Below are 18,174 nucleotides of genomic sequence, written 5' to 3'. Positions count from 1 at the left end.
CGACGCTTAAATATTACCGAATTAAAGATGTTTATTCTCTCTCTCTCCTTAAATCAGCATTTTGTGTGTAATCGTTGTTTGGGTTAGAAGATTTATGTGAAACATAAATGTGAGGTTTAAAAAAATTCTGATTGTGGGTTCCTGCAGCAGTCACACGTTGATTAAAATTTATGATTGCGAAGTAACGGCAGAGGCAACGTCCGTTACTTTTTTTTCGAAACGGTAAAGCGTTACATTTTTTGTAGGTAACGCAGGGCGGCAACGCTTTCCTTTTTTTATAGTGTAACGAGTAACGTATTTAGTTACTTTTTTTCAGTAACGCCTACAATACTGAAATTTGTTCGTAAGAGTGGTCCGGACCACTCTTGGGATTACCTCGTAGCCACGCTGTTTCTGCGCAATATTTTTGCTTCGTGAATCCACTTACGAGCCTTTTTCAGTAAGGTCACCAAATATAGCAACTGCATCACCATTACTGACATGTTCCTGGACAGTCGCAGCGCGCTTTTACGCAACGGCCGATGTGATAACGATGGCCTCTTACGATGTTTTTTTCGTTTCGGGAATCGACTTACGCGATGAAATTTATCTTACGCGACAATTTGCTCGTAAGTTTTGAGAATTCGGCCCCTGGTTCATCAGCTTTGCAGGAGCAAGGGGGCCTGACAGATGTGGGTGGTTTCGGTTTATATCGGAAAGGTTCAGAGTGTAGTAAACAATTCGTAGTAGCGCTAGACCTCGTGTCTGTTCTTCTTCTATGTGTTTATTTTCTGCACTATGTTTATTTTCTGCACAGTTTGTAATCACGAGCATCTTCGAGCACCAATTACAACGGCATACTCAGCCTTGCTGGCGTCTGTTTTGGAAAGGTGTTAGGTGACCTTGGCCCGGGTAAAGGCAGCGAGCGTCGAAGACGATAAAGAACTTAGGCTAGCGCAGCCGTTATAACCCATGATAAGAGGTAACGTATGGTAAATGTGTTACCGGTTATATTGGAGGACTACCTTTCTTCAAAACAACAAACCAGCTTTCAGCGCTATGCTGCAGGTCAGGAGTGCCACCAGAATTTTAGATGCGAAGCAGCTTTCGCGCTGGGCTTTGTCCGTAGTTCCATAGGCGACCGTCCGCTTTATAGAACCTACCATAGACATCTGGAACAAGGAGAAGTCTTCTTCGTCTTCTCCTTCGACCGCCTTGATGATGATACCTGCAGAGCACTTTAGGGGCCCGGGCTGCCGTATTCTGTCCTAGCTTGGCGTAACGCAGACAAAACCGCGTGTGCCAGCACGCGCTAGCACGTTCGGGCCTGTGTAAGGGGCTCGGTAAGACGCTGTGGCCTCTCCCCCTTACACTCTTTCAGACATCACGTGATGGCGTCGGGGAACGAGATTCTGCAGACGCGCGATGAATCCGCGTGGCGTGCTCCAACAAGAGTTCGGCACGAGTAACAGCAACAGCAGCTACAGTGAATTCATGGCGTGCTCCACATGCTAGGACGCGTTAACATCGGGCAAGGTGCCCGTGGTGAACGGAACTTTAAGCCGACCCATGCGGCTCCTTCGCATCCCCACATGGTTCCCTTTAGTGGGAGATGGTGAAACTTTTTTTTCCGAAGGGTTTCAATCACTCTTTATGCATTATATTCATACGTGCGTTTGTATATGGGCGTGTATATGTACTACATATGCAAAAGTGAAAAATTTTGGGGGTTTGAACACGCCCCCCCAACCCCCTTGGCTAGATCAATGCTGGCAGTTAATTAAAAAAGAACGTAGAATGAAGAGCGTGAGAAAAAACGCAGAGAAAGCGCACATTTCATTAAGTGCAACTATGCCGTTGTGTACGAAATTCCCTTCACATACGGGCGTTGCTATATTGATGACAGAGGCCGATGCTTGAACGACCGTCTGAGTGATCACGCGCATCCGATTAAAGTCTTTATGTGTAGTCACCTAGTCCAGCGCTGCTTAGAATTCGGTCGTGTGTCAATGCTCAGCAGTGCACAGTTTTAGAAAAATTCAAAGAACAAGGAGCACGTGACATTAGTCTAGCATATTCTACTCACTGACATGAAAACACCTTCTGTTTCCCGATATTCTCAATGGCTATAGACTGCCACGCCACCAAGCGGATGTCAGGAGAACCCCCGCGAGGAGGGTCAGCAGACGACAGACTGGCAGTTCTGGCAGCCGTTCCCTTGTTCGGCTGTGCTAGTCCAATTGTTAACGCGTTGGCAGGAAAGGAACACTGCGACTTTGCATGTTTCCTGCACCAGTGAACAAACCAGACCCCCCCCCCCCCGTGACAGGAGAAATCTGATTCGTTCTTGCGAGACACTTCAAGTCAGCGAATTTACACATGCCGGCTAAATTCTCTGCTTTTCAATAAAGAGCTCTCTCTCTTTCTTGAGAGACGCAAAGTTTTCGTGAAAATGCGTGGCAAGTCGCGCTTTCAATGATAGTACACAGCGTACATATATCAGCTTCGCGGGGTTTTATATACCCACGTAGGTTAGTGAAATGTTATCGTCTGACCTTTTCAGTTGAAACTCACCCTGTTTTACTTGCATATAGCATTCGTCAGTTGTTTTGTAGTGCATGAATCCCATACCATTGTACGTGGGAAGTTGTGCGGGCTCACGATGTGCTTTTCTATAACTGAACAATGTCATATTGGTGATACTTTAAAATAGGGCGCTTTATCCTTTGTCAGACAAGCTTTGTTATGAACCATGTGAGCGGCTTTTGTCATTCAGGACGCGTCCGCTCCACGGCTACCATTGAGCGAACTCCTCAACGTCATCCTCCACCTGTGTGTTGCTTTCATAGCCAGCGCTGCGTCGCTTCGTTTTCTTTTCTTCTTTCACTGCTCTGTCTCTAGCGCCGTTTGTTTGTCCTAACGATGTACCAACAAATCCAGTAAGACTCCATTTTGTTTTAACAGAGGACCTTATTAAAGGCGAGGTAACTCTCTGGCTATCCGTCGTCCGCATTATGTATCCCAATCGCAAGAGCGAAAGTCTGACGAGGAGGATAGCATGGGTGAAGCTAAGTAGGTGAGAGAGAACCGTATTGTAGGGAGTTGAGCCACGTAGTGGAAGTGTAGCAACGTGGAGAGGGTGTGGCTGAGTATAGAGTAGCAGAGCAAAGGTGAATCTACGGTGGGAGCGGAGCAGGTGGTGTGCAGAGAAGGAGAGAACAGGAGCGCGATTATCTGTGCTGGTAAAACGAGTCGACAAGTAGTAGCACCCACTCGAGGACAAGTTGTGCTGGTGAGAGAGCAGGATGGGCGCGCCGAGTGTTGGCGAAAGCGGAAGGCGCGCTGATACCACCAGCAAAGGCTGTTTAATCAGCCCTCGCGACGTTAACTCAGTGGAAGCTGCGCATAATTTTGCTGCCTCCTTTTTCTACGAGCTTCATTCTCCAGAGCAGACCTTCAGCTTTAGTAAAGGTGTCTCAAGTGTTTAGTTCACGGTAATGGTTTTCTAACGAAAGTACAAGTCACGGCGACAAAGGCGACTACATTCACAAGTTCGCCGAGTGAGTGAGTGAGCACAACTTTATTCATATCAAGGTGTGTGGGAGTAATGGGGCGTTCAGGCTACGTATGCTGCCAGGCCGTGCTTCTCAATAATCTCATCAGCTCGTGGCAGGACCCGTGTCTGGACGTCTCGGTCTGTGCTGAAGAGAAGGGCATCCCATTGCTCCTCAGTGTGTGTGAGGGGGGCGACACGAGATCGGTTGGCGGGAGACTCTCTGGGCAAGCCCAGAGGATGTGGTTCAGCGAGGCAACGCCCACATAGGCAACAGCGTGAATCGATGACGCCCGGGTGGATATAAGAATACACAAGGGGGCACAGATAGGTGCGGGTCTGCAGTCGGCGCCAGGCGATCTGGGACCTCTTAGGAAGACTGTCGTGAGGTGGTGGGTAATCGTACCGTTCAAGGCGATAGCGCTGGCCGAGGTCATGGTAGGTGACCAGGACCACCGGCACCAGGGTGTCCGTCTCGGAGGTGGCCACCGGTAGGCTGACGAATCGTTGAGCGTGTTTGTGAGCCGACTCGTTGCCGGGGTGACCCGAGTAGGGTCTGCTCAGACCAGTTCAATGTGGCGTCGGTCGTCCCTCGGGAAGACTGCGCGAAGGAGCCGCAGGGTGATAGGCGAGACAAGGCCTCGGGTGAAGTTCCAGATGGCGGGCTTAGAATAGCTGAGTACTACACTGGCTTCGATGGACGCGGTATTCAAGGCAATGGCGGCCTCCTTCTCCTCGACGGCGCAGGTTGTGCGTAGGGTGCCGATTGTAACTGCCGACATCGCGTGCACTGGCGAGGAGGGCGAGAGGCACACGATGGCAAAGGCGTCACCGGGCGAGGTGTAATGAGCCGCGTCCACGCAAATTACGGCTGGGAGGTTGTCGTATTTGTCACGAAGCATGGCCACGCAGGCTTAACGGTGGGCATCATGGTGGCCCGTGATCATGTTCTTGGGTAGTGACTTGGCGTGGAAGGCCGCCCGAAGGGCGTGCGGTAGCGAGACCAGGTCCGGTGGATGAAAGGAGGTATCGTGGCCGATGGAAGTGAGGATCCAGCTACCAGTCAGCGAACGAAAAGGGCGTTGCACTTGAGCGGTACGATGAGCTTCAACCAACACGTCGATGGTATTGTGTACCCCCAGGCGGAGGAGGCATTCCGTTGACGCGTTGGGGGGAAGACCGAGGGAAGTTCGCCGATCTTCTCCGTTTGGTTAAGGCACAACGAAGGAGTAAGCCACTACACAGTCATACGCGTCTTCATCTGCTTTACGTGAGAGCACGAGTGGTTCAGGTACCCAACAGATAAGTTGTTTAGGTTACGCCGTCTTGTTCTGTGACAGTGGCAGTAGTTCATTCTTCCACGTTGCCCGTGGACGTACCTACTCCGGCGTTGCTCATGTCTATCTGTTGCGGAGGTAGTTTGGCTAGGTATCTGCTCCTTCGTAGGCCTTATGCGACTGAATTATCCAAGGCGTGGAGTATCCAGCACATCGACTAAGCCTGTTACAATGTGATGGGTTTGCTAACAATGAGAATAAAACGGTAAAAAAAGACAACGAATGGTCAAATACTGCCCATCATCAAACGATAGCGCCCGTTCGTCTTCCTCTTTCACGCTCTTCTAGCGCCACGTTGCAATGTTTTCTTGTGTGTGTAATTCGCCAAGCAACTGCTGCGCATAACAATGACCGCAAGATGAACAGAAGATAAAGCAACGTATTTACCTCATGGCTGTATGTTATCCGCCTTATTGCTTGTCTTTGCTTTAAGCTTGTCTAACCACAGCTGGGTACCCCCTACATCTGATATGGCGCGAAATAGACGAATCGAAGCCCTTAAGATGACATTGATAAAGTCAAAAATCACGAAGGAAATGGACGCAAGAAACATGAACGCAAAGGACCAGTGTGCACTACCAACTGATCTTTATTCAATAAAGGTGCCCTTTTGTGTCACTCGTCACCACTGACAAGACACCACAATACACTAGAGTATCCAGTAAGAACATTCATGGCAGCTGTCTCTTAACAGAAAACAAGCCGACAACATAGTTCATTACGCAGAAGCGCATTCAAAGCAGAAATCGTCACTCTGTGAACAAGTTAGTGCGCACATTTAGCATCTTCTCGGTAAAGCAGCACTGCGCGTGCTCCTCGCAAGTCAGCACAAAAAAACAAGATATTGAGGTGACTAAAAACGCCCAGGTCCAGACGACAAACGTGCCCAATTCATAAGGATGCTCAGATTCAGAAACAAGGCGTTTTTTATGGGCTCCTGTCTGGCACCAGTTCTAAGTGACCTGCACTACATACCTATCGCAAAATATTGATTCCGTCTCGCACAGCACTGTCGTAGTGCTCATTTGACCAGAAACACTGCACTACGTTTCAAAACATTTACTGCACACATTTCGGACAAAATTACGCGTTACATTTATGAAGAAATGAATTCTCTTTTAATGTTGCATATCATTGCAGGATCGCAGAGCTGCAGGCTGGTGGACTGGTCAGATATTGGTTGCGGCAGACCTTGTTCGGGATACGTGGAGGCAGTTACCACGACGAGCCTGTGCTTCACCCTCTGTCGATTCCGCACTTACGTGGGCCCTTTCTTCTATTTTTCATTGGAATTGCCACGTCTACATTGGTTGCTCTCTTAGAGTACAGTGCAAGGCTCAGAATTCCCGGATACCACACTTGAGACACGCTTGACCTGCTCATAGCAATCACTTCTCATGCCGTTTCCTGCAGCTACCAGCTGGCGTTGAAATATTGTGAGCGAATTAAGAAAATTCATCGCGTACTTAAGGCAATCGCTAGTCCTCAGAACAAGGCACATATGACTTATTCATTTCTTACACCCAGTAAAGTTATTATGTCCTCACTGTGATTAAAGATGCAGTAGAGGCTACACAGCGTTTACTGATCCAATACACTGGGGCCCACACAAACTTCTTTGAATGCTCCTGTCCTCTGCAGTCTCTATATGGTTCCTTTTGCGACGGCAGGCAAAAATTTGGGTGGGTGGATGGGTGCGGGGGGGGCTCAAGCGTTTCCGCGACCTTCGCTGGCGCAGTCCCTGCTTATCTGAGCATCATTGACGTAGATAGAATAAAACATGTTTCATGGAACGAATGGCTGTAGGAGGTCATTTTACTATGAAAAAACCTACTGCTTAGCACTCCGCCCAGCGGTACACCAGTCGCTTGGGTAAATGGCTCGGACAGAGCATTTTCTATTCGGGCGCGAAAGGTGCGATCATTTAGGCATGCAAACATGTTACCACGAATACCGATTTCTGAGAGGTCCTGCAAGATTCCAAATCGCTGAGTAGTGTCATGCGGTTTCTGCATATCAATAAGCACAGAAAAGAAAAAAAACTGTTTGTCGATAAAGGCATCCCGCAGGGGCGTAGCCAGAAATTTTTTTCGGGGGGGGGGGGGGGGTTCAACCATACATTATGTATGTTCGTGCGTGCGTTTGTATGTGTGCGTGTATATATGCGCAAGCAAAATTGAAAAATGTCGGGGGGGGTTTGAACCCCCCCAACCCCCCCCCCTTGGCTACGCCCGTGGCATCCCGAATGTAGGTCTCTATACGCACGAGGTGGTCCGCTGTGGAGTGGCTTTCCCTGAAACCGCGCTTATACATGTAGAGTAGCATACTTGTTTCAAGGAAGTGTAACAGCCGGCGACTTTTCATCTTTTCCAATAGCTTACAAAGGCAACTTGTCACAGCTATCGGCTGGTAGCGTGCTGCACAAGATGGATATTTGCCTTCTTGTAAGGCAGGTACTACTTTTGCCTCGTTCCATGCTAATGAAATGCATCCTGTGGTCTAAATCTTGTTATAGAAACTCAAAACACCATCCGCGCATCGCGATAGGGATGTTTTACTATTGCATACATGATTCTGTCAGCTCCCAGCGAATACTTGCGACAACTATTCAAGGAAGCTTCTGCAAAATATCAACAGCGGATAAAGCTTGGCAGGTATTTTAAATTAAATTTGAAGTTTGCGTGTGTGATCGACATCCTTGCTATATTGACACTCTCAAAGGGGACCCTGGACCCCCCTGCTCCCGTAACGTGACCCCGCTGCAGCAAGTTCTGATGACGTGATAGCCGCCATGCTTTTTGCCATGGAGGAAGGAATACTAAGGAGAGGCCCTATCGTATTTCAATGCATTGCGAAAAGTGTGGCGGAAGTGACGTCAGATTTATGGGGCAAACAAACCGGTATGGGGCAAACAAAACAGCAGACGCCCCGCGGCGTGCTCTCCGCAGTGGTTAACTTCTGCGCAGATTTGTAGTCCCGGCGTAAACTTAGCGCGTATTGTGCGGTTCGCACGCAGTAATATGTTGCAAGCAGACGTTTACCAGGCTGTTCGTGCGCGGCAGGCCCGAGCGCTGCGTGCTGGAATTCTTCGTGGAGCGTTTTTGTGCAACAGCACAGAATACCGGTACGTGCCGTGATCGAAAACGTTCAGCCCCTGCATCATCGTATTCGAACTCACCTAGCAGTGACTTACGCGTTCTGCTGGGTGTTAGGCCTTCCCTTTCTCGTAGCCCGATTTCCCGATCTGTTGCCGGATTAGCGGTTCTTTGTTCGTGTATATGGAGTGAGCGCGTAGTAGCTATTCGGAGCAACGCCAACCTATAGTTGACGTAACTTCACGTCGAAAAGGACACCGCTGTATTGTATACGCGATCGTGCACGTAAAGTTTGTAATTAAAGTACGCACACAACAACATGTAAGCACGCAGCGAGCGCACACCGCACAATACATACATCACGTAGTCCGATAACAACAACATAAGTTTGTTGCCCTTTCGTTAAACGACACAGCCTCTAAAAACGCACGATGCCTTCGGCGCATGTTATGTACGGCGCGTCAGACGCCAAAAACCAAAGTTCACGTGTGTTCTGAGTTGACACAATGAGTAAGAAGCAACAGAGCACACATCCGAGAGCTTCGCATGCAAATACCATGCATTAGTGATCAGCAATGAAGCGGACGTGTACGTACACATGAAAAGTGAGACCCGGTACTTTCCGCAATTACGCGTGCACTGCGGAAACCATACGCAACAGCTGGGCATTGCGTAGCTTTCCTAAAGAACACACACAAGTAGCAGCATGCGTGAATCGACTGCGCCGCGGCGCGGCGGCGCCGCTGGCACGGCGGAAAAAAAAAGGCTCGAATTGCGCATAGGGTGCCTTGATGCCCGCATCGAGGCACTCTAATCGCGCATGCGCTTGCAAACGACACGGCGGAAATCGCGAAATGTTTCGAGGCTCCTTCGCTAGGAGGCGATGCGGGTGTTTGCGATGTGGAGGCTTCACGAATGTGACGTCAGGGCCTCTCCTTATTTTTCCTTCCTCCATGCTTTTTACCGCGTTTGCTCCAGCACCCTACTTCTCGGCGGTTCCTCGCAAACCGTGCGGAAGTGCGTCACAGTTCTGTGCGATGACGTAATCGAGCGCTGCACCCGCTAGGCGGGGGTAGTTGCACCCGGAGGCTTGTCGTTTTTGAAACCGAAACTGACACTGGTCGGAAATGAGGAGCCTCAAATTATCTGTCGCGTGCTGCAGCAAACGATGTGCCGTGTTATGATTAACAGACCCCCAACATCACATTGCAGCAAAAAATGCGAGGCGAAAATTTCTGTGTCAGTACCCCTTTAAGGTTACGCACAAGACGCCGATGAATAGGCAAGTTTATTCGTGAGCTTTCGCTAGCAGCAGCGATAACAGTACAACCTTCGATGCCGCATGTATAATTGTCGACGCGCCTTACTACGGATCAGATTGCCGACGGCCACGCTGTGACGCTATCAGTATGCGGGTGCCCACAAATTAATTCGGAGCGCCGGACCAGCGGTCGCGCCCGTCGGCGGAGCGCACCCGCGGAAAAGTACAGCCATGGTCTGCGCGTGCGCCGCATCCCTAGCAAGCAAACCTCGCTCTCTAGTGTATCTAGATTGGCTTTGCCTTGCATTATCAAAATGTGCGGTTTGCCCCTGTTAGCGCTAATGGCTCATTCACACTGGGGAATCCGCCGGCCACAGCGACCGGAATTCGCGCGCCGCCGAAATTCAACATTGTTCACACCGCCTAGCAACCCACCGCCGAAACTAGGGCGCCTAGTTGTCATCGTCCCTTCGCGCGAAGGAACGCTGGCATCGACGCGCTCTGCGTTGTGTACGCGTTTCGTTATGGCGAAGCGCATAAACAGGAGGAGCAGGGTCGTGGAGCTGCTGGGCCTGCTGGAAAACAACTTTCTGGCGATGTCTGACGAGGAGAAACATGCGTTCGCCGAACAAGAAACGACGCATGCAGTCGTGGTTGGTTCGCCCTGATTTGCAAGACGCGAGAAGCTTGGTCGAGCCGAGATAATGCTACCCGTTTTGCGAGATCGCGATAGTGTATTGCAAAGATGATAATCGCGACAACAATTGGCACTTGTCGAGAGCTACAGGATGATCACGGAAGACTTCGCTGTTGCTGCGGGCTTCGACGACTGCAATATCACAAGCACACCGCCATTTTTCGAATGTTCTACTCGCGTTCCGATTGGTTCGCGGTGAGGGAATCCGGCGGCAGCTGCCGCAAAAATCGGTCCAGGACCGATCGACGCGGAAAGGAATTTTCCGGCGGATCTCGCTGCCGCCGAAGCGGATTCCGCGCGCTCTCGCCGCCGAATGTCTCAGTGTGAACGTGCCCTAAGACAACACACCCGATGCGATCTGGGCCCGTTGTGTATAGCGTGCTCGCGCGTTATGCAGCGTAGCCTGTAACCACACGTGTGATTCTTGTGGCATGACCCTAATTACCTCTTAATAATGATATCTTAGTTAATGAGCTCTCATTCATGAACGCCTGTGAACTCTTAATTAGTCTTAGTGTGGCGGGCCAGTCTTATCACGGAGTCTAGAAGTGATGTCTCTATTACTCTTCGCCACCCTAAATTTTAATTAATGGTAATACGTTTATTTACTTAATACATATTACCACGTCTTAATAAAGGTTCCGTATTTTAGGCTTGTCAGGTACACTAATTACTTTATTAGTCTTGGGACTGAGGCATTACTCATAGTTACTTCATGCTTATTTCAATTTAATGTGCTTTATTGAACGGTAGAGATGCAGTATGCCGCTTTCTGATGAAGTGCTGTCGCCGACGGGCGGCCGGATGGTCACATTCCTTCCGCGACAAATAAGCCAGTTAGGCCTTTCGCTTTGAAAGGCACCGATGTCGATTAGCGGGCATGCACACGCGCGCGCAGAGCGTTTAGATGCTGCATTCACAAAGCCCCCCTGTAATACTCCAAAAGGCACCCAACACTATTCTCTTGGAGCAAGGCAACACCTATTTAGATGCACTGGAGAGCGAGGCGAGCTAGCTAGGGATATCGCGAAGTCGTAGACCCTGGCATTACTTTTTCAACGGCACGCTCCGCCGACGTGTGGCCACCGATCCGGCGCTCCAAATGATTTTGTGGCACCCTGTACGCACAGCGTCTATTGGTTGTACTTGGCCTATCAGTTTTCCGGGAACAAGTGCGCCCAAATTAAATGTTCCGTAATTCCGAGTCGTGCTGGAGTCTTCTTCCCCGTCACGGCCACGTGACAATATTAAATACTTGTCCACGCAAGCGGAAAAAGTTCCTGAACTTGCTCCTTAGTTCATTCCAAAATTTGGATGCCTAACTGTGCCCACGGAAGCTGCTGATGCGACGTGAAGCGACACCCAGTTGATCAATTCTGCCAGTCGCAAAAATAGCGCAGCATCAAATTGCGCACTCACACTAAACTGTCATTGAAGCAGGCATCGAAAAACTGAAAGCAAGAAAATTAACTTGAGACAGGAATTGTTCGCAGGTTTCAGAGAATGAAATATAGTTGTCCAGGTTCGTATATTCTATGTTTATATTTCCTGGTTCTCTCCACGTCCATAGGCTTTGAATGATCCACGGCGGCAGAAGGCTAGGGTCAGAGAGGCCAACAAAAATCTCGCCCTTTATTGTCATTGCTGAATTAAACCCCTATGCTACCACCAATAAGTCAGGCATGAGCAATTGCGACAGATACTGGACTTCCCTTACACAGAATGGCGTAACTCCGCCACAAGGATATCATGCCGTGTCCCTGATCCCGTTAATCGGGTTGGCAATCGCCGGGCGGATTCTAAGGGCTGGCGTCACGGCCCTCCGAAAACGCACCACGAAAGCGCGGACAATTTAGAGTTGGTCCTTTGGTGCGCCAGCGAACGCCGGTTGCGGTCGAAAGACCGAGTCAGAGCCGAGAGTCGATAACACAAACGAAAACGAAACATATTCTCAGTTAAGGCAATACAAATAATACAAACACATGCACACTCGGCTGGTACCAGTTACAACTTCACAATATAATGCAGATGGTGTTTACACAACGGGAGCTAAACAAACAGATCACACGCTACAAATGCAATCGCATGCATTAAAACTATTCAATGACCGTGAAAGTCCTGAATATACAATGGCGTATCCAGTCCACAATACTTGGACGGTGATCGAATGCTTCTCTTCAAGGAAACACTCACGCCAGCTCCAGCGTTGATCGTCGTAGCTCAACCGTCGTCGCAACTTGTCACAGCTCACACGGTGTCGTCATCGGATTCTTCCAAATCGACGATCGACTGAAATGCACACAATGCACACATGCACACATGCACACCGCACACCATCATAAACACGTCTTCTTTGGCTAACGGAGCCACACGTAGCATAACTTCACCATCCGGGCCGACTGACTCACTCACTGACTTTTCGACTCCTGTCTGCACTGTCTCGACCGCCCCTTGACTGCTCGTCGTCGCACGCTTTTATCCCTTCTCCCCTGGTTTCTAGAAGCATCGGTAGTGTTCTCCGGCACGTAGTACCACAGAATACTTATACTACCATTTACAGAAGGGAAACTGTACCTTTGACAGTGCAACGGAAATAAGGGTAGCGGTGGCGTTGTGAACTAAAGTATCCGACCAAGGGATGGCGCTGCGAAAACTATCATCATCATTGCGTTGAGGCAATATGGCTGCCGCATTGCTGGCGGGTGCGGGTGGTCGCGGTGCGCGCCCGCTGGTTCTGGGCGTTTATTCACTCCTGTCCGGGGGTTGTATTCGCGCGCGCGGCAGCCTATCGTTACTACTAATATTTCCGTTACGTCGCCAGGTGACCGAAAGGCCTCAACTGGCAAAAAACACGCCAAGCAAGTGAGCTTACATTGTTTATTGGCAATCGTGAATGTAGCAGTATACATGTAAACAAGCAGCACTGTCAGTTACAGAGTTGAACAATACATACAAGAAATAGAAATATCCATCTGCTTAATAAAATTGCCAGCTGAAACTGAGCAACTCTATGTCTCTTGGCTCGTTCAGCATACCTCTTATAGTACGCAGAACGAAGCGTCAGACGATACTATTTACGATGGGTGACCCTTGCACAGTACTTGCGTACAGTGCTGCCCGTCCTCTTTCTCACTTACACATGCGCGTTTGACGATTTGAGCGGTAATAAACAAACAGCATCAAAGCTCGCAAAAGATGCAGTGCCAGTAAGATTAGCCTCAGCCCGACGTACTATTTTGACAACACATTGGCGAGACCCACTCGGCGCTGAAAAAAAAAAAAGTGGAACCACACTGTTGTGCTAGCTATTCCTATACATAACGTGTTCTCGTTATTGTGCTCAATATCCTTGTGTTCGTGCCTGCGCGCCGATCTTTTTACGATGAATTCCGACCATTTAGCTCAACTTTCAGTTCAGCTAAGCTCGTGTGTTCTGGGAAAACACCATTTACGGTATCACGTTGAAAAGGAAACTTGGTTCACGTTTCAAAAGAGGTTGCAGTGACAAACACTTCAGTTGAGTAACTGTTGGCGAATAAGGAAAGCCTTAGCCTGAATCCAACATTTCAGCAAGTGAACATTCCTGTAAAGGTTGTCATGGAAGACAAGTTTCGAGAAGTGAGCTACCCTTGCTCGCCCACTGTTTATCAACTGACGTATGTGATAGCGGATGCCTGCGCGTGTTCCTGAAAGCACTAATTTATAAATAAAAAAGAATGATGTACCAGTGGACAGCACCGACAATAGACTGCACATGATGTGTGCGCGCACAATAGAGACATTTGGAACAGTAGTATACTAGACAGCTAGGAAGTGCTGGAAGTAATAGTAGCAATGTTGGAAAAATGGGCAGTGAGTAATCATTTCTGTCAAATGTGTATAATTAGCTTCTTTGTTTAATTGCTATGTTTCGCACTGAAAAATAAATTAGTCCATTTTTTCTGGTGCCAATGGTGCATAGTCGTGAAAGACACTGCTTAAACGATGGACGATTGCAGAAGCTGAATTTACATTTTCATTCTTCACTACCTCCTAACTGTCTGCCTCACTCTTAACACGGGTGTCACACAAAACTAATAAGGCGGCAATAGGGGCTAGATGGCATGTCTTCGTGCTTGTGATGCGCTGCAGGTAGACACGGACCAGAAAAAACGAGAACAACACAGGGTGATGCGCAACACCTTGTGCTGTTCTCGTTTTTTCTGGTCCGTGTCTACCTGCAGCGCATCACAAGCATGAACACAAAACTAGCCTTTTTTGGATATATAGCTCACGCCAATATCAAAGAAATAGCCGTTATTACACATTCAAATCTTCAACATGCACAAACACTGGCCAACTCTATTGAACTCTGATTGTATCTATTGAGTGCACTCATTTATTTTTCTGTTAAAAATAAACATACTTTTAAAAACTCCGTGTCATGTGTCAGGTCTGTTATCTAGAACAAATATTATTTGCTACTTGTCTGTGGTTCCACTTCACATACAAAACAAATTGCTTGCACAAATGCAACGGTGCTGTACCCTCTTTTCTGGATGCGTCTGTTTACATATCATCCCATTAATGTATTGGCGAAGTTCATTGAATAAAACTAAAGACTAAATTTTCAAATGCTTTACAAATTCAACAGCCTGTTTCATAGAACACTGCCCAAAATGTCCTTATGCACATTCTTCTATTCTCCTACTCCCATCATCAAACGTTATTTATTCCAGAGTAGCGACCCGGAAACTATTCTCCAGGTGACCACTACACGAAATGCCTTGTTTAATGAAGGCACGAGTGTTTGCACACAGTTTTCTATTTTAGAACCTTCACAATGTCCCTCCCTACAAGCAATCGGTACACATAACTCTTTGTTTCAGCACTACTGTAGCTTTCCCTGCCATTGCTTTGCAACAGCCTCCACAATTGCAGCAAACTATATTCACTGGGAAAAAACAAGTGCTGCTAAATATGCACTACTACTGGCCCACTTGCTACCAAGTTACATGTGATACTCTATGCAAAGTTTCACACGTAGATTAAAGTGCAGTATGTGCACCCCATCACATGCACTATCCAAGAAATTTGAAGCCAGCACATTTCCTCTAAACTGAGTAATTCATGAAGCAAGAAGCAACAATTTGTGGACCCAATTTCGTACTGCTTCAACATGCCGTACACTATCACTGCTTTTCAGTATAAGGCTTGCATTTGTCCGCCTGGTAAACTTTGGTGGTGGATAGGCGACTCTTGAGCTTCTTACGACTTGGTGTGGGTAGCTTGGAAACCAATGATCTCTCTTTTGTCCAGTTTCCTGAGAAGAAAAAAATTGAGCCATGAGAAAAAGCAAGAAAGAAATGATGAAAGAAAAAAAATTGGTTCAATAAGTAAAGTGTCCACAACCATACCTTGTGAGGATTTGGGACGACGAATTTACTTTCTGTAGTGGAACATCCTCTGCTGACTTGAGGTAGGTTCAGAGATAAAGCATCCGAGCGGGTGCTGATATGAGCAGTTTCTTGGAGGCTGTGGTTGGGTTGGAAGAGGAAAAAATAATGATTACTGTGGTAGAAGCGTGAGTGGACTTGTGATTCATGTCTGAGAAGAATGTATATGAGAGCACTGCATGAGAAAAATAGTGTGCACATAACATTGCTTTGTTGTGAATTTGTTTTAGTGGTGACCTTCAGTGGACCGTGTCTGACCAAGCCTCAATTAGAGGATACTAAGTTAGTTAATTTCCCAACTCTATAAACTACATGGTATGTGCAAATGTAATATGTATGATTGTAAACTTACGAAAATGTATAAATGCATATACACACTATAAGTTCACTTGGCTCTACCATGCATTGGACTTATGAGCATTTATCTCAGAAGACTAATTTGTGCAGAAATAGGTAAAACTTATGCTGTGATCTGTGTTACAAAGTTTAGCAGTAAAGATATTTTTTGCAAAAGTGAGAACGAAGTAAATAATCTTAGAAAATGTCATTGTAATCCACAAGCGGTGCATCCGATCAGCTGGACGAGTCGTAAAACCTTTTGAAATGACAAAAACCGTAGCGCATGCAAAAAAAAAAGCTATGTTCAAATGCAAAGCAGTGCATTTTCACTCACCGGTGCGCACACCCACATGGTGCATGGTTATTCCGTTTTCGTAGGTAGTCTCCAAGCTCCTTGCTGGCATTGAATTTTCACGCTGGCAGCCGGTGAAGCGCCGCAGCTGACGTGATTCACAGGCTTTAGACACGTTCGCTTTGTGGCAGCAGCATGTAAAATTTGGCGCACAAACTCGCATTGCTATATCAAAACTGATTTAAAACGGAGCTGCGTAACGCCGATCAAAGAAAACGACCGCGGTACAATTTGAATGAAATAACCGACCGAAGCGCAATCGATGCCAATGGGCTGCTGCTTTTCGAGCGTCAATGTAATCTCAATACTTGTCCTCAAACAATCAAGCTCTTGTATTAACTCTAGAAGTAACACAAAAACTGGTCCCTACTAGCTGTATGCAAAATGACACGGTAACTAAGATTTTAACAATCTTCTGATACATTCTGAAATAAAATTTTTGGCTGCGTTGAGCGCCCCTAACACGGAAAATGCGAACTAACTTATCCGACCGCTAAAAGAGGAGTTAGTAGCTCCACTCTCCGCGCATATCGATGGAACTCGCCGCGGTTGATTTTTTCGCCCTCTGCGGCGATCACTGGAACTTGAGACTTTCCGGGGCCTGGTAGTACAGTTAAGCCTGGGGAAAGGGCGAGAGCTTTCTCGTAGGTTCGAATCGCGGCGGCGTCATCGGCGATGCGTCACCCTTCTCTTCCAGATGTTTCCAGGCATTGCTGGGCGTTTGATCGCGTTGTCTCCGTCTGGCTCGAGTGGGTGAGGAGGATGCGGCGCGCCGGCGTCTTTTGATGCTTGTTTTTTTCGTCTTTCGCGCTTGTTGGGCGCGCGGCTCGCACTGTTCTGTCTCGCAGCTGCTTGAAAACGGCCGCGCGCGCGCTTTATAACACGCTAATTTGTGACATGCCGATAGGCGTATCGAACGGGAAAAGGGGGGGGGGGGCAAGGGGGGGCGCGAGCCCCCCACTCAGAAAATTTGGGGGGACGGAGCCCCCCCCCCCCCCACTTTCAGCGGTGGTCATTGTCGGCTGCAATCTGGGAAACTAACAAGTGAGGCAAAGTTTTACCTGAACGCATTAATCACGTTATTTTGTAATAAAATTTGACCTACGAATCTCCTGTGACAACTGTCCGTGTTTCATGACCACGCACTGTAGGCTCTCTGCGGTGCGGGCTTCCTATGCGACGCCTTCGCGCCTTGCGCTCGAGCATTGCAAAGGAGGCTACCACTCAGCAGGGGCTCTATAACCCTAGGGCAATCTGTTACGATTTTATTTTACGTAATTTACTAAAAATTGCGTATTTTACGTAAATTTTACGGCCTGGAATTTAATAAATCGGTGACACAAATACGGACAGGAACCAGTAAACGTTTTATAGCCCGATCAAATGCTCTTTTCTGTTTCAGGAAATTTAGTTTCTTTCTTTGAAAACGAATAGCATCGCCGCTGCTCCATATCCAAGCTGCTGTGAGCTGATGACTGTGCAGAAGTGCCGAGTATTTTAGTTGTGCCGAGCCAGCAGAGCTAAAAATGTTCCCGCATTAGTTTCCGATTAACCTGCTTCACCTTGCTTATCTAAAGGTAGCCTGTAGCGACCGCGGCGGCTTTTAACAAGGCGATAAATAAGGCAGAGAGAAGCACATCGAGAAGCCCAACTTTCAAGTTTGCCCCGTTACTTGACCTACTTGACGGGGGAGATGATTACCGTCCACGGTTTTCTGACCTAAGGATACAGCCCACCTGCAGAGGATTGTTTCTGTTTCTAATAATGTTTATTTTTCTCTCTACCTCTTTCTCAGCAATGATGAGTTCACAGTTGTATACGCGAACATCGTTATACAACGTCTGAAAGTATCTATTATACGCATATGAATCCGTCTGACCAGCTGCTATAAGTAGCCGCTGCCAATGTGACTGGCGGGCAGCCTTTTTGGATTACGTTCATAATGGGACACTGCCTGGCTATTCCAAAACAAATTAGTTATTGTTCAGCATAGTACTGCGCTGTTTATTGTGCACACTTCATTATAACGCCGCGAGTTTTCGCAGACTTGTGACGTCACGTAAAAGTACTAAGAACTTTTTAAGTAACTGCAGGCAAAAAAAAAAGAAATAGGCGATCCTAGAAGC

General features: G+C 47.8%; 1 long non-coding RNA gene across 1 annotated transcript; it reads right to left on the bottom strand.

The window, feature by feature from the left end:
* Window positions 1–15,064: 15,064 nt before the first annotated feature.
* On the bottom strand, window positions 15,065–16,636 carry LOC125760164 (uncharacterized). The gene is made up of 3 exons (XR_007417802.1): window positions 16,031–16,636; window positions 15,319–15,436; window positions 15,065–15,224 (listed from the first exon to the last, which is right to left on the bottom strand). It is a non-coding gene; the product is annotated as an uncharacterized LOC125760164 (long non-coding RNA).
* Between the last annotated feature and the right edge of the window lie 1,538 nt (window positions 16,637–18,174).

The sequence above is a fragment of the Rhipicephalus sanguineus genome, chromosome 10 (assembly GCF_013339695.2).
Source record: "Rhipicephalus sanguineus isolate Rsan-2018 chromosome 10, BIME_Rsan_1.4, whole genome shotgun sequence".
Lineage (NCBI taxonomy): Eukaryota > Metazoa > Arthropoda > Arachnida > Ixodida > Ixodidae > Rhipicephalus > Rhipicephalus sanguineus.
Note: the sequence above shows the minus strand (reverse complement) of the source record. Positions and strands in the feature narration are given on the sequence as shown.